Source organism: Lutzomyia longipalpis, chromosome 1, assembly GCF_024334085.1.
Source record: "Lutzomyia longipalpis isolate SR_M1_2022 chromosome 1, ASM2433408v1".
In the NCBI taxonomy this organism is placed as follows: Eukaryota; Metazoa; Arthropoda; class Insecta; order Diptera; family Psychodidae; genus Lutzomyia; species Lutzomyia longipalpis.
Genome location: NC_074707.1, coordinates 36,173,849 through 36,189,927, shown reverse-complemented (window position 1 = coordinate 36,189,927; position 16,079 = coordinate 36,173,849). Strand labels below are relative to the sequence as shown.

Sequence of the window (16,079 nt, the reverse complement as noted above, 5' to 3'; positions counted from 1 at the left end):
GGAAGGGATGCCGTTAGAGAAAATCAGATTAAGGAACATTTTGGCATCCTCGACACTATCTCTTCATCTGGGTAAGATCCCGCAGCGCATACATGCTCTGAAAAGCTCGCATTTCACATGTCCTCGCACACCAGATATGATGCCATTTAATCTCATAATGTTAAATGGGGCTCACAAGCATCGATGGCCAGTCAAAAGAAATGTCCGGACTCGGGGCGGGAGAAGGTTGGTGTAGTGAATCACGGAAGAAAACGTCGTCGACAAGACCTTTATACACATTGGTACTTGCTGAAAATTTTATCGGGTCCTATTGTGGAGCCTTATTTCCATTTTCCGCTACACTGCTTTTATTTCAACTCATTCACCCATCCGATGTAATCACATTGGAGGGTGACTGTCCAGAAAAGAGAGTAAAATTTGTCGGTATGCGAGAAAAAGTGCCGGCCCAACTTCAGCACAGCACTCTAATTAATGTCTGCAGCAGTGTGTTAACACTTCACACATTGTGTAATCCACACTGAATTTATATCCCTCGTACCAGGGTTCCTTTTGCCCTCTTTCCCCCCTTTCACATATAACATCGATATTTCGTGTGATAGAAGCGAAAAGTTTGGTATACCACCCCCAAAATGTGGAGACACCACACACACACAATCGAACATTCAATGGGGGTGACAGTGTGTTGGCATTTAAGGGTATTTCGGACTCATTTATGATCCTCATCATCCCTCCTTAATCAAACCACTACGGCCTAGGATTAATTTTCCCACATATACGAAAAGAGATATTCAAATGCCAATTAATAATGGGGCATCCAAATTTTCCGTGTGTATATGTGGACATTTTGTGTAGAATAATGTTGTTGGAAATGAAATTGAATTGGGGTTGCCCCAAAATGGTACACAGAACAGTAAAATCATTGCACATAATTCTCCCATAGAAATTATTTAAGCAGACAACACCAAATTTCATCGCATAATTCAACACTAAAATGGTCAATTTAATGTTTAAGGTATTAAAGCACATTTAGGGTAACATTTAGAGCTTGAAAGTTTGGGAAACTTAGAACTTTGTAAACTATTGCTATTTAAATTATTAAATTTAATCATGAATTATTGAGTCACAGAAGGTCAGAATCTTCCCGAAGCTCCTCCTAAAGCTCAACTTCCCTGAAGACTTTTCCTTTTCCCATCAAATCTGATAGTTTTTGTAACACATAAAACATAAAATATGTTGCGAATAATTTTTGCATTTATTAACTTCTTCGTGAAATTCTTAAAATAACGAGACGTTTCCCATCAAGTTATTATGAACATTTCCATAAATTTAAAAGCCTTTTGCATTTCAAAGAGACAGATGTCCGTTAAATTTCCCACGGGGGAAAACAAGAAAAGTCTTCTCAGAGAAATTTTCAATTAAGTTAAAGAAAATACAGGAATAAATGTAAATTTTTGTCTTTATCTCGCAAAATTTATTGCAATGGAATTTTTTTCAGGAAATATCTCGGGTTTATAGGCTATATTTTTCTGTATACATATTTTCACTATGCCAACAGATACATCACGCATTGTTTATTGATGCCTTTTCACCCTCATCGTATGTATTTTTTTCCCGGGCTCTAGCCAGATTCGGGTGACAGGCATTTATTTAACATGTTTAAAAGGGAAAAAGTGTTTTATGCAAAGAAGGATATAGCACTGCTGGTGCTATATTGTTGGTAAATAAAGCAGCATGATGTTTTTTTTTGCTGTGAGCATTAGCCGGGAAAATCTATGAAAATGTCCATTTAAGCCACTCCACCATATCATGCGATAAGTGGGACATTCGTGTCCTCTCATAATGTTTTTGCTTAACGTTTTTTGTGTGTGGTTCAGTTGAGCTCCACATAATGTTATACTTCGTTATTCATATATTCTGATATCTCACATAACGCTATGAGATGACCATAATATCAATGAAACTATTCCGAGATGGATCTTAAGGGGAAAGTAAAAGGAAAGTTTTCCCGGAGTTCAAGGGAAATGCACTGAGTTGAATGGAACGTACACCATGGAAAGCTTTTTTTAAAGAATTTTTTTGGTAAAATTAGCGAGCTTAAAAAATATATAAAACAGCTAAAAGCTCCAAGCAATGAAGCTGATTGCATAGATTTTTTTTAATAATTAAATTCTAATGTAACTTTCCCCACAGATTAGCTTATGAGCTAGAATGTTCTTAACAGAGTAAATACGTACGTACACCGCTTACCAAAAATTGTATTTCCCTTGTAAGAGAATAAATACAAATTGACCTTGTGAACCCCTTATCTTAGAACACGAAGAACCTCAAGGATGTCCTACTTTCACATTCCTTTTCTTTTACAATGTAGCATTTTATGTGCATGCAGTACAAGCAACCGATATGGAACATTTCATGAGCGCACAGCAATGTAGCATTTTACTACACAGTGTCTGGCTGGAAGCAGAGGAAGATGTTGACAAAGACCAGGCGTCCGCGCTGCAACTTCTTAAACGGGGAAGGAAATAAACAAAGAGTTTTGTGACACAACTTAATAAACTCCAATTACCACCTCACCGTGTTCATCTCCCTCGGACCATTTAATTGCAAAATGCACAGGAATGAAAAAGGACGAATGGCTGCGAGGAAAGATACTGTGCACTGTAATCCGCATGTACAATAGCAAGCAATCATCATCATGGCATGGGAGCAGTACGGGTTGAGGCTGTTTGTGCCCCAATGGGGCCACCCTATACTATATGCACTTTGTGAAAGCCAAAAAAGGAGTGAATGCAGCGGTGGGACACGAGACAATGAAAAACGATGAACAAACAAGGGACATGGCGCCATTCATTCCACCCACTGAGATTTTTCTCTGTGCCAGACACAGAGTCGTTTTGGACGGTCCTCCCCAGTGCAGATTGTCGCAACAGACAATGCACTCCAGAGGGCGGAAAATTATGCGGACGGATGGGTCGTACTGTGGTCCAAGTGAGGACTACATTTTAAAGAATTTATTGGGAAAAGCAAGACTGGGGTTGAGGGAGTTTGGTCGTTTTGGGAGCTTTGCAAACGAGTGAAGAGAAATATCAAGATTTTGGACTTATCCCCCCCATCTGTTGCATAATTTTAACTTAACATAATCTTATGTTTGTTCCAAACACAATGAAAGCTGAGAAGACCACACGGGTGGGTGGTTGAAATGAATCTTGTTTTGTTTTAAATTTCTTTCTCTGTTCTTTAGCTGTTTAGTACTTAATTTTATTCATCCAGGAGCTTACCATGAAAAATGCCCTCCATCATTTAAGACAAAAAAATGTTGGTTAACATAAAATTTGAAAGAAAAAAAGATGCTACATGTAGAAGAAAATTAGGGACATTGTTGAGAAGTTTAAGGGGAACATGCTGACTTTTTTCTTTAATATAGCAACCGCTTGAAGAACTGCGAAGCTCATGAAAGGACATGCACATAGCAGAAAATTGCCACGAGGAAAAATTGTTGCCTTTATAACAATCTTAATTACTTTTGAGAATATTTCACGTTTTTTTCTCTTCTCACCATCTTCATTGTGCTCCCTCAGTTAGCAAGGACATGGAGGTGGCAAAAAAGTCAGTTGAAAACCATCTTGTTGGGAAAAGAAGAATTGTCGTAAGCTATACGACAATGTGAAATATCTAACATGAGTCTGGCACGGCCTCTGGCAAAAAAGAGAACTGCGCCGGAGAATTTCTGAATGAAAAATAGATAGAAAAGAAAGTTTTAAGGAGCAATTTTGGTTAAGACTTTAAGAGAAGAGCTTTGAGTCTAAACTTCTTGTTGAATTCAGCATCAATGGAACCAAGATGAACTTATTGGATTAGACGACAATAAATGACTATATTGGTCTCTTTAGAACAATAGAAGGTATTAGACTTGACGACAATGGAAGGTTTGTATCTTTAGAACAATGTATTAATTTAGCTTTGGCAGCATTAAAGGACTGATACTGGCTTTAGAATAAATTGTAGAATTTTATTTTTAGCCAAAGGAAAATAATGTTAAAAATATAAAACCATTAAGAATTTTTATTAAACAATATTGCAAATTGATAAAAAAATCATTAAAACTTTTAAAAGACAAAATATTTGGCCGTTAAATTCCTTCGGCGTAGGTCTGTGGTACAAAATGAGATGCTCGTTACCCTCGTGTCTCGAAAGTTTCGCACAATTTCGCCTTCTTTTGTCCCCCTTTGGCCATAAAACAGAAAAGACAACTAATTAGCTTGAATTGTACCCTCCCTTTCCTGTCTACAGAGAGACCCCTCCAGAATCCCCAACTATCCCTTTAGCAATGAATAAAACAGCATGGATGGTTCGCTGAAGAAAAGGTACGAAGAGATGGATGCGTCAGTCTCGAGGAGATGAGAAAGCAAGGTTTGAATAAATAACTTCTATGCACATACGGTTTATTTCTCACACCGTCGCCCTACAAGGATTGCAGAGCTTTCCCTTGAGGCTACCGGCGGAGATCCCACTTGCCCTTGATGCAGTAGAAAATCCACCACGGTTCGTTTTCTCCTTTTGGCATGATTTTATCGCATGACTTGGTCAATACACTCAATTTCCTCACAAAATCAGCTCAATCATATTAAATTCATGTTGATCGCCATCGAGCCCATTGAGACTCTCTGTTTTCTCTCTGCAAATAATTCCCGGAAAACTCGTACACGCCCCGTGAGACCCTCCCACCCCATCATCCCCCTGCCTATATTGTAGCTGACCATGAAGAGATTCAAATAAATGAAATATTTGCCGAGAGAATTCCATTTTCTATCATATAGCCTTGTGTGTGAAAATGGATACAAGATAAATGCCATTTCCCTTGAAAGTACTCAACCCTCATACAAAACCCTCCCCTGACACTTATACATCATTTTGCGGCTGCTATTGACATTGTTCTACTTTTATACAGAGAGGTGGAGTCGAGGGTGGGGTTGTTGATGCTCCACCATGTCTGCACTTCAGCACAGATACTCTCGGTGGTGTACGAGACCTGCAGTTTGTAGCATCTTTGGTACATCATTTAACTTTAATTTAATGTCAAACTCCAAATACACTTGTCGAAGAAGCGGGTCAAGGAAATAAAGTTGTATCCTCCACGAGAGGACTTTACAACACATCCACCTCTGAATAATGCATGCCGAAGAGCAGAGAATAAGGTATTACTTTGAAAAAGAAAAAGCGTTTGTGTTTGTAGATTAGTGTAAGGGGGAAAACGTGAAGGAGGGCCGAAAGGTATGGGAAGTTGTAAAGAAAAGTTATGGAGAAGCTGTTCAGGAGAGATGGCGGTACTTAACTATTTTTCAGATGAAATATCGTTTAGAAGTCCAACTTTGCGGGCTTTTTTTCTTTCGTTTTTCAAAATTTCTTTTCTTCCTTTTTTGTAAAAACCTTTGCAACTAATTTTATGATTTGTGAATGGAACTTTTTATTTGAATTTTTGTGCTTTAGAATCATTTAAAATTCTATCAATCAACGTAGACAATTATTCTTTAACGGGTAATATTTCACAAAGAGGTGTGTTTAGAAGAAAGCTCTCAAAAGTTTAAATTGATCTAATGAGATTTCCTTGATAACGGTATATTAAAACTTTATATAATTACATACACTGTCTTGTATATTAAGTTGCACAACAATTTCTGTGCTCATTAAATTTTATTAGTTTCATTAAACTTGCTTATACATTATGCACGAACAGAGATTAATATCAGTTTTTAGTGGGAGTTTTGTCCAACTATTTCTCATAAATTTCTTCGCAGTGCGAGATAGTGTCAGAATGTGAAACCAGAAACTCAGATTATTTCCAACACACAATGATTCTTCTGTTGGCCACAATCTGGCTGTATAGGAAGTTCTCTTTTGCCTGGGCTTCCTCATTAAAGTACCCACGGCGCGCGCGATAAGTAAGACAATGGGTTAAGTGAAATGATAAATCTCATCTTAGCCACCCTCGCAGTATAAAATAAATTTTAATTAGTATGGGGGAGGATATTAAAATTTTATATGACACGTCTTGTAGATGGAATGACTCGCTTGATGGTTAATTTATTAATTTACTTATAGCACCATCGGAAGAACTGGGTGCCATATAGCAAATTATCAGCATGAAAATATTCATGTGACTTTTGCGTGTTCTCTCTAATCCCATATAACCCATCAACTCCATCATCTCTCGCTTTTCCATCCACAAGGAGGGCTTCTTCTGTTCTATATAATATTGTGCGCTAAAAATAATGCCATCCCCCTATTGCCATCTTCCGGGCCTCTTTCATGGCTCATCACACTGTGTTTGTGCGAAGCAACCAGTGTGTGCTTGCTCATACGGCTCCCCTAGCTCCCAATTGGGGTAAACTTAAGTGTATGAAATTCATCTTCTAACCCACCATCCTCGCTTAAGTTCAGCTCTTTTCTTTATAAGTTTAATCACTGGAAATATGTGCTCACTTTGCCGGCGTGCATGCGGGAAAATGTATGCTAAAGCTCAAAAGGGGAGCATCTTCTCACACAGTGTTTTTGTGTATTCATTAGCGTAAATATTTACATTTTCATCACAGAAAATTGTTTCGAGCACCAAATGCTGATGAATTATGTATTAAATTCACTATTTTCACACACACACACACAGCGCTCTCATTTCAAATTCTTCATACATATAACCGCATATGGCAGAGTGGGTGCTTCAAGTTTGTCTTTGATTGGTGCGAAGACGACGACGGTAAAATACTGCCAACAGAGATATAAAAGGAAATCTTCCTATATATGCGGCAATATGAAGAAAAACACTTTTCGCGTGAATGGTGCACAAAGAAAGACGAAAACTTCTTTGCACACATAAGAGAATGAAAAAGCTTAATCGAATTTTGTGTGGAATTTCTCCCAATTTAATCGAATTTTGCAAGTATTTCAAACACTTTCGGGAAAGCGATGAAAACTTAGAGACATCCTCAGTAAGTCACAAAGTGACTACATACAAGAAAGAAAAGTTCCATGACCTCACGTAGCATAAAAAGTATGTGTACACAGAACATAAAATCTGTTTTCGTAATTTCATGCACATCACCTCAGATTATCGTCTTTTCCTCTCTCACTCACCGGTGCTCTAAAAAAAAACTTCCTTTCAGGACTTTTTGTGAATTTTTTATCCATCTTACCCGCCAAAGGCGCTGCTCTATCGCAAAAAGGTATAAAAGTTTCGAGTTTTCTTCTCGCCCCTTACGCATATTTTATGAAACACACCATAATGTAATATTTATAGGGAACTCACAGCTTTAGCAGCACCCACCTCGTTTGGTAGAACACCTTTCTTTTCTCTCTGTGTGTGAGTTAAATTTTATCGCAAAAATTAAAAGTTTTTCTGTAATGCGATGGCGTGACAAAGTGGCGTGGATTATTTTTTGAAAAATTATACCACAAAGTCACACAATCACACCACACTCATCCATCCCCGGGCACCTCGTCATATTGCCCGCGTGATATTTTTGATAAAATGAGAATGGGGAGAAAAAAAGCTACATAATAGCAATTTAAACAAATAGGAAAAAAAGCTTAGGTCCGGTATGAAAATGAAAAATATAGTTTCGTGTACAACTTTTCCTTATCTCCAGTTGAGCAATTAAAATGCCATACAGCACTTTTCCCATGAAACTCCAATAAAATTAACGATGTTTTAATGAATTTTTAACCCATAATGCTCTTATGGTAAAACCATAAACTATTTATTGCACTCTGCTTTACGCAAATTTTTCCGTGTGGTACAATTAACTTCCATTTAAACTTTTCCGTTCAAGAGGACGATGGGAAAATTTTATGCTATATGGTTTCACCGGGTATGAGGGGTGGGGAGTTGATGTGGATTTACCCGAGTTTAGGGGTAAACAAACATTTTACCTTAATTGACTTTTGATCAAGATATCCCAGAAATTCTATATAGTGTGTATTTATCTTTGATTAAGAATGAAAATTTAGAATGGATTGAAGAAAGTGCTATTAGGGAAAATTACAGATTACATACGTGCTTATTAAAAAATGTATAGGGGTTTAATTTAATGATTTTTTTATGTCAATTTTCCGGTAAATGAAAATTCTTAGGGCTCTGAAAAATAAATTGGTAGTATATCCTTGTTAATCTTAATCTTCCCAGCCATATTTAGTTTTTCTGTGATTTATGGTTTTTTTTTAAAGGTATCTCTAAAAGTTTCTTTACTAGAGATGCTAAGAAGATGATTAAATAAATAAATTCCTCTCCACAATGAATTAACAACATATCAGAGCATTTTCCAGCTGAAACTGATATGTTAAAAAAAATAATGCAAGTTGAAAATCAATTTTCTGAGTTGCTCATGCAATGTTTATCTCGCGGATTGAAAATTTTCCACCCCCTCTAGCATAATGCTGAGGGTTTTAATTTTTTCTGCGGTACTATGCATTCTATCGCAATACGTTCTCGCAACAACAATCTCATCTCACGTACAAACATTGCAACATTGTTCCATCTCATGCCAGGTGGAAAGGCAAAGAGTTTCCTCGCTCTGATACCTGCCAATATCCTATCTAATCGTGCGTATCTCAATTTGAAGTGCATGAAATTCTGTCTGTACAAGTATTCCTTTTGAGACAGGTATTACATTGCAAGAAGCATCCAATATATATTGAATAGAAAATGTACCACATAGATTCCACCGATGTGGAGTAAAACACAGATATGCTTTTCTGTTTGTAATGTTCAAAATACAATACAACACATGAGAGTTACATCTTCCCCATGCCATCCGTACCGACTTATCTGTTCAACTTTTGAAGCACATCAAACATCAAGTTCTACCAGCAAGATGTAAAAGGGAACATTTCCAGTAACTAACTACCCAAACCTCTCGTGCAATTCACACGGTTCCAATTGAAATGCATTGCACCTCGACATAGCAACCAGGGGGTCTTCCTCAATATTCTGTGTATCATCAGAAGAAAAGGGAAGCCATATCCTGAAATCTCCGTGTGAGTCAAAAAGCATTTTGGTGGCAAACACGGCAACAATATCAAGCACCTCTAATGTACTTACTGCAGAGACGAATTCACATTTTCTGATTTTTCCCATCACTTAGCACAATCGCGAAAGCTTCTTATCACACGTCTTCTCATTGCGCGCACACACACGGAAAAGCTTTATTGAATAATATTGGATTTTAGCAATGAAGAAGGAAATGTCATGTGCGTCTGTGGGGTGGCCACAATAAAAGCTCCATCATCCCTTTTGGAAAAATCTACCCCCTAGACACAACTCTGCCCTGGGTGTGCCATATCGTGTCCCATTCATAAAAGTGTAATGAAGATCTCCCAACAATGGTTCTCTGTGCTGTGTGAGGAAGGAATATGAAATGGCAGTGTGGCTTCCAGGTGAAGCTGCTTTTGCCTTGCAACACCACCCACCCTCTACCCTCAACATAGCATGGAAAAGGCGAGCGCATATTCACCTGGGAATCGAAATGTGTGCTTCTGTCGATAAAAGTTCGCTAACTTTTCCTCCTCTGTGAAAGTTCCCACATCACCTTCACTATATTTGCAACATGACTGAGATATGGATTCTCATATTTTCCCCAAAGGGCCACCACCCCCAACTGAGAAACATCCTGCACGTATCCACAATCATAGCGTCGCGTTGGCGCCCACTTAATGGCAATCGAAAAGGAATGAAGCAGTACTTTGAGTGACTGCGTCTATTAAATGAATTTATGGGGAGCTAGCCGTCAATACGTCACATATTTCGAGGAAGAATAAATGCCGAGCAGGTCAATGGATTTCCGCGTATGTCTTTTATATAACCATTTAATTAAAAGTCTTCTGCCATATAGCAAACACCCCCCAAACACCCTATAAATCTCGGAGAGAGCGAGAGAGAGAACTGCCGGATCAACAAAAAGAAATTAGGTGAGATAACCCAATAAATTACCCCAATAGTAATTTGTCACGTGTACATAAATCATATTTTATGACCATTCCCAACGTATACAATACACTCAAAATGGTTCAATACAAATTAGTACACCGAACATACATATTTCAGTTTATCAAATTGACAATATTATGTAGGTAGCAATTTATAACATAAATCTTATTCGATTTTAGAGATTTTATCTCGATTTTGCAATTAGGCAATCAAGTTCATATATTTCATTTTTGATTTATGAATTAGATATTAGAAGAAGATATTTAATATGTTTTTTACATGCAAAATTTGAAATATGTTGAATTTATCATGTTTATGGGTTAATTTGGTATTTTGTGAAATTATATAGTAAATATTATTATTCAAGCTCATTTAATCTTGATTACTATCTAATTTTCAGCGGTAATACTATGATTATTTAATTCTGCGTGTGTATACTGTAATAATTTCAGGGAAACATTCAAATAAATTTTCAGCACCAGGCGTCTCCATTTATTTAAACATAACATAAATTGCTTTGGTTGACGTGGAGGTGCCGGGTACAACTAGGCGACTCCATTTGTAATTTATTATCAATTTTTAGTGATTGTAAAAGTTCATGTTATCCGAAAATGTATAAAATTTGCAATATAAATTGAGGAAAAGTCACAATTCATAATGTTAGAATGTATGCTTTATGTTATTGAATCAAAAGAGCGGCGTATTGACTACTTAAGCATTAGACAATCATCAAAATGATAACATAAAAATTCATGAAAATTTATTAACTCAGATTTGCTCATTGTACTATGTATGATCAGAAATTTTAGGTTTTTGACTTTGACTGCATGCAAAACCTAATTTTATTCGGTTAAATGAAGAGTTTTATAATTTATTATTTAAAATTTCAAGAATTTTTATTGATAAAAGACTTTTTTAGACAATTTTGGAGTCAGACTTCGCGAAAATTTCTAGACAAATTCGGGTTAATTCAATTTTTACGGGAAGATGACAGAAAGTCAAAGATAAACCTTCATTTACATTTAAAATTTCCCTTCGTGTTGCCAAAGAATTTTTGCTGATGTGAATTTGATTTTAAAATAAAGCGCAAAAGCATTATATGCAGAAGAAATTAGCTTTTGGGCTTCAACTTTTATTCTTGGCTCTGCCCTTCACAACTTTTGCTTTTTGCACATTTTCTTGTGATTCCTTTCCGTGTTGGCACGTTACTTTCGTGTAATAGCCATCCACTCCCATTATTCCACGTGTTTGCTGACTGCTATGTGGGTGAGCTTTTTATTGGAAATTGGATGAGAGGCGTGTGGCTGCCGGTTTCTTTTGCCATCGAGTGGATGTCGCAAATGAAAAGTGGCATTGGTAAATCAAAGGTATACAAACCTACTTCTTCTTTTTAAGAACTTTCAGCTCTATTTTTTCCCTCTATCTACATACATGCAAATCGATGTGTGACCTACATTTTGAACCCACTCATACTTTCTATAACTCGTAAAAAGGGGTGAATCCACCAATGCTTTGCAATAATTTGTATACAAGAGTATTGTTTGGGTGGTGGAGGGTGGATAAAAAGTTGGCTCTAGAGGGTTGTAAATCATGTTCGCGTGTAGTGAAAACCCCCTCTGTGAGCTTTGTGACAAGGTTTCTGTGTGCAATGCTCTGTGCTGAATCTTCAATGGAGTTTGCAGCTGAGTGGGCAAGATGTGCTGCTGACCTTGTTGGTAAATTTTCAGTGTGGAGCACACAGAGAGTTGCAAAAGTGTAAGAGGACGAGACAAATTGGATAGGATACTCCACATGGTGGAGCACAGGAAAATCCCATCCAATTTTCCGCACAGTGGAACAGTCGTGGAAAACCTTTTAATTTCTACAACATATAAAATCTTCTATCTTTACCACGAAATTTTCCCTCCTCCAGAGCTGGGAAAATGTGATTCAAATCCTTTGCTAATGTATCCTGATCTCGTGTTCACATTACACGGGGCGGGGACAGTGAGAAGAAAAATCCTGCTAAATCTTTGAAGATTCCTTTTTTTCCCAGAACTCGTCTTGTTACTCTTCAACGGTGTTGGAGTGAATGAAATTATTCACAGTGCAAACCATACGGAAGTGTATATTTGGGGCGTTTGTGAATTTTGAGCAAAAGTCAGTGCACACGGGAGTTGAAAGAATTTTCTTTTAGAGAGAAAGCTTCCCTTTTGGAAAGCTTTCTTATGAATTTTTTAACGAAAAACCACCCACTTGGGATAGAATTACATTCTCAAGATGTAAGAGGATACCAAATAATAGTGTTGAACTTGTGCATTTCAACCCTCACACCCCCTTACATCCTCTGGCTCTTTCCAATATTCTCTAATAGCTTCTTGGAACATTTCAGCAATCACATTCAAACTTATATATATTTATATGTGAAAACCCCATTCCATTTCCTATGAGCTCACCTAAGAAATGTATGACTTCTCCGGCAGGTAAAGTGTTTGCAATTCCATGCAAATCCTCTTAACATATTAAATCATTCACTTCTGTTCTTTAACAACCATTGTTTGTGAAATTGATTGCCATCGAAACGGAATCATATCAATTAGAAATTTATGTTTTGTAGGTAGAATAATATACAACAATCCTAACTTTCACCGCAATCTCTCCTAAAACATCAATATTCACTACAAAATATCAGTTTACCCGCTCCAATGTACAAGCATATATACATTTGATATGCAAATACCCCCGCTGAAAGGGGTAGGAAGCAATGTGAGGGATGATTACTACAAAAATATGTACACAACGCCACATCTGGATAAGAGATACAATTAATTAAATGTGTGGATAAATGCGTATTGAATAAAAGTCCGTATTGACAGAAAAAGTTTTTTTTTCCATATTGATTGGATGTGCGGGTTTTGTGGGAAATAATATTGATTAGGAGAAACTTTTCCGACATTAAACAAACTTTATCAATAAATGAAATGACTAGGAAACATGCTCGAGTTCTTTTTGCCCAAACAGAACTTGGCTAAATGGGTTTTCTTATTAATTCTTCTAGCCAAATCTTATTGGAAAGTCATATAAATGAAGAAGGATATAGTCAAAGTGTTAAGAGAGAAATATTGCTGAAAATGTGAAAATTATACGTTCGGGAAGTAAAAATATATGACCAAAGGATTTCCCAGGGGAACAATTGAGATATCTTTAGAACGTATGGAATTAAATGAAGTACTGTATATAAAAGAGAGAATTAATGGATAGTTCAGGAAGGAAAAAATTAATAGATTAGATTTATAGATTAGATTTATTGAAAATTCTTGCCCTGAGGTACATCAATAAGTACACATATTGGACTATAATAAAGAATGGCGTTTACAATTTACGATTTAGGTTTTCAGTTATCTTTCTAATGAGACTAATTGGAGGTGAAAAATTGTTTTTTCAATCTTCTGAAAATAAGGAAAATGTCGGAAAAAATAAGGAAAATATATTGAAAAATAATTTATTATGGAAAAGCTAAAATAAAATTATAAAGAGGTCTTTAAAAGTTTTAAATACCTTTTAAACATTGATATTTTTGCTTTCTGTACCCAAATTTTCATACAAATTGAATCTTAATCTTGAATCTTTATCAAACGTCTCAGCTTAATTTTCTGGTATTTTCTCTAACCACAGCTATTAAGTTGAAACACAGCTGTGATTTTTCTTCTTCTTTGTTGTTCCTGGAGACAAGAAAGGAAACCCCAAGCCCCCCTTCATGTACCTTTCAATTCCAGGGATACAGTATAGAGCATTTTTTGTGATGCGAAACTTTTGTCGCAACACCAAACTTAGCGTTACAAACTCACTTCCGTGTAGATCCAATTTAGGGAGAGAGAGAAATGGGCGCGTAACCGTAATAAAGTAGTATATGTGGTGGAGGCGCCTGGTGATCTGTTGAATATTCTGCAAATGCCACCCCCTAAAATACTTTGCACTTCATCCTTCTTCAATCTCTACCTCAATTCACACCCCCTAGTGTACGTGGGAATTTTGTGAGTGTGTATGTGGGTGGGAAAAAGGGAAAATCTCCTGGTATTGTCTTCACACATTGAGAGCACAGTGAAAAGGCGCTCTGGTGTTACATTTACTGCCAATTTATTCTAATTACCTCAATAATTGCTCGATGATTGCCGTCCCAGCTTTTTTTCTTCCTCTCCTTGTTTCCTTCTCCCAACTTCCTGGGGTTGTCACATTATTTACAACGGGTGACACGTCATTTTATTATTAAATCGCAATTTAAAAACACAATTCCACCCCAAACACGTCGAAAATGATGAGGCGTGCAGAAAGGCCGTGACACCGGCTGTATAGCAATTCTTATTACCCAGCAAACGCTACACCACGCGCTATTTTTACTGACTTCTCGTTTTTTTTTTTTAAATTAATTCAGGAAAAAAGGACGATCGATGGGGTCACAGGGTACATTTTAATTCCATGACTATGAGGGAGACGATTGTGCTATATAGGTATAATATTCAATCCACCAGCTACATATACATTTCTATCGATTGGCGACATAAATTATTTACATCACCACGGGTTTTCATTATAGCCACCAACTGAAAGCTCTCCTCTCTCTCTCACTTGGCTCTATGCTATGTACTTCCTACACAGCTGTATTTAAAGTCCGCATTTCACTTCTCGTGTGTCCTTCGCGTTTGACAATTGCGGATGATTCTGCGACACCGCAAACACCAAATTTTGGCTTGCTCAGCAATCACGACAATCACGACGTGCTCTCTCGTTGCGAAAAGTTTTAATCGTGACTATCCCCGTGTGTCTATCCCGAGACTGCCACAAACTCAATGATGTGTTGGACGGACTGTGGAGGTTCTGTGTGGGGAACGAGAGCAACGCCAAAAAAAATCGTGCGATTTTCCAGCCCCAGTGCTATGGGCTTCGGTCGCGAGACTGACTCGTCGATTCTGTGGCGAGAAGTACATCACCAGCAGTTCGGATTCTTCCCGCATTACCCCTCACCTTTGACACCGAAGCCCCATCGGGCAGAGATCATGCGCACCACGCAAGTTTCTCTCTCTTTTGCGAAAAGCACGTTCTCTCCGGTGGGGTGTTGGGTGGGAGGTGCAGCACACCCACCCCATTTGTTTTGGGATGATTTTCAAAATGTACATTATGGGGAAGACTGTACATATATTCTTGTAAATATACCATGAGAGAGAGCGAGAGCGAGAGAATTGAGTGCCAAAATACTGCCTTACACATGTCCATCCATTTCCAACTGCTTCATTTGTATCATTAACCCATTTGGCTGGATGGCACTCTCGCAACCAGAGCTTTCAGCGACGTGATTAGAGAAATCCCCATGGACAATGCACCAAAAACAACCCCCAAACTCCCCGCGCGGTAACATAACTATGTACCCGTACGTTATGTACATAAGCAATCCGCTGGTTGACTAAAGAGCTGAAAACGGTAAAATTTTATTAGAAAAGTTGTTAATTCTCTGAAAAGTGCACGACAAAAATAAAAAAAAAACTTCCCAGCTGAAGCACGAAGAGTGTAAACACGAATCAGAACTTGACTCTGAGAATGTGTGGTAATAAAAGCTTCTTTTTTTTTAACTATTAATTTATGTATGGCTTTTGAAGCAGTCAGTTTAAAATAAAAAGTTTTTTTTCACAGCTACTAAAATTTTATTCAATAGAGTGTAAAATGGGGTGGTTAATGAATTCGTTGGAAAGTCACGGAAATATATATAGCTGTGGCTTTTCATTTCCCATTAAGCCTATAAATAGCATTTGGATAAAATTCACAGGGACATTTAAGTTCTTCTAACAGATTTCTGTTTTGTTTTAATGTAGGAAAATTATCTAAAATCGTCAAGAGTTTTCCTAAAAAATCTTTTAAGTAAAGTTTACGCATTTTTCTTCAAAATTTTGATTATTTGTTTCTAAATACGGAAGCAGATAACGAGAAATAAATACGGTTTTGGAATTAGATTTAGGGCAGAAGCAATATTTTCAGTTAATGAATTTCCTTGCAGATTCCTTTTTAAGAAACTCATAAAGGAGTCTATTCATAATTATTTCGTACTTACTTCATTCGAAGATAACAACAAGAC

At 37.1% G+C, this 16,079-nt stretch overlaps 1 protein-coding gene across 1 annotated transcript in view; it reads right to left on the bottom strand.

The window, feature by feature from the left end:
- The window catches only part of LOC129787041 (uncharacterized), a 57,013-nt gene extending 42,108 nt beyond the window's left edge, over positions 1-14,905 (bottom strand). Inside the window, exon 1 of the mRNA XM_055822337.1 lies at positions 14,106-14,905. The gene's annotated coding sequence lies outside the window, so the exon portion shown is untranslated. The remainder of the gene's footprint in view (positions 1-14,105) is intronic.
- Positions 14,906-16,079: the final 1,174 nt, after the last annotated feature.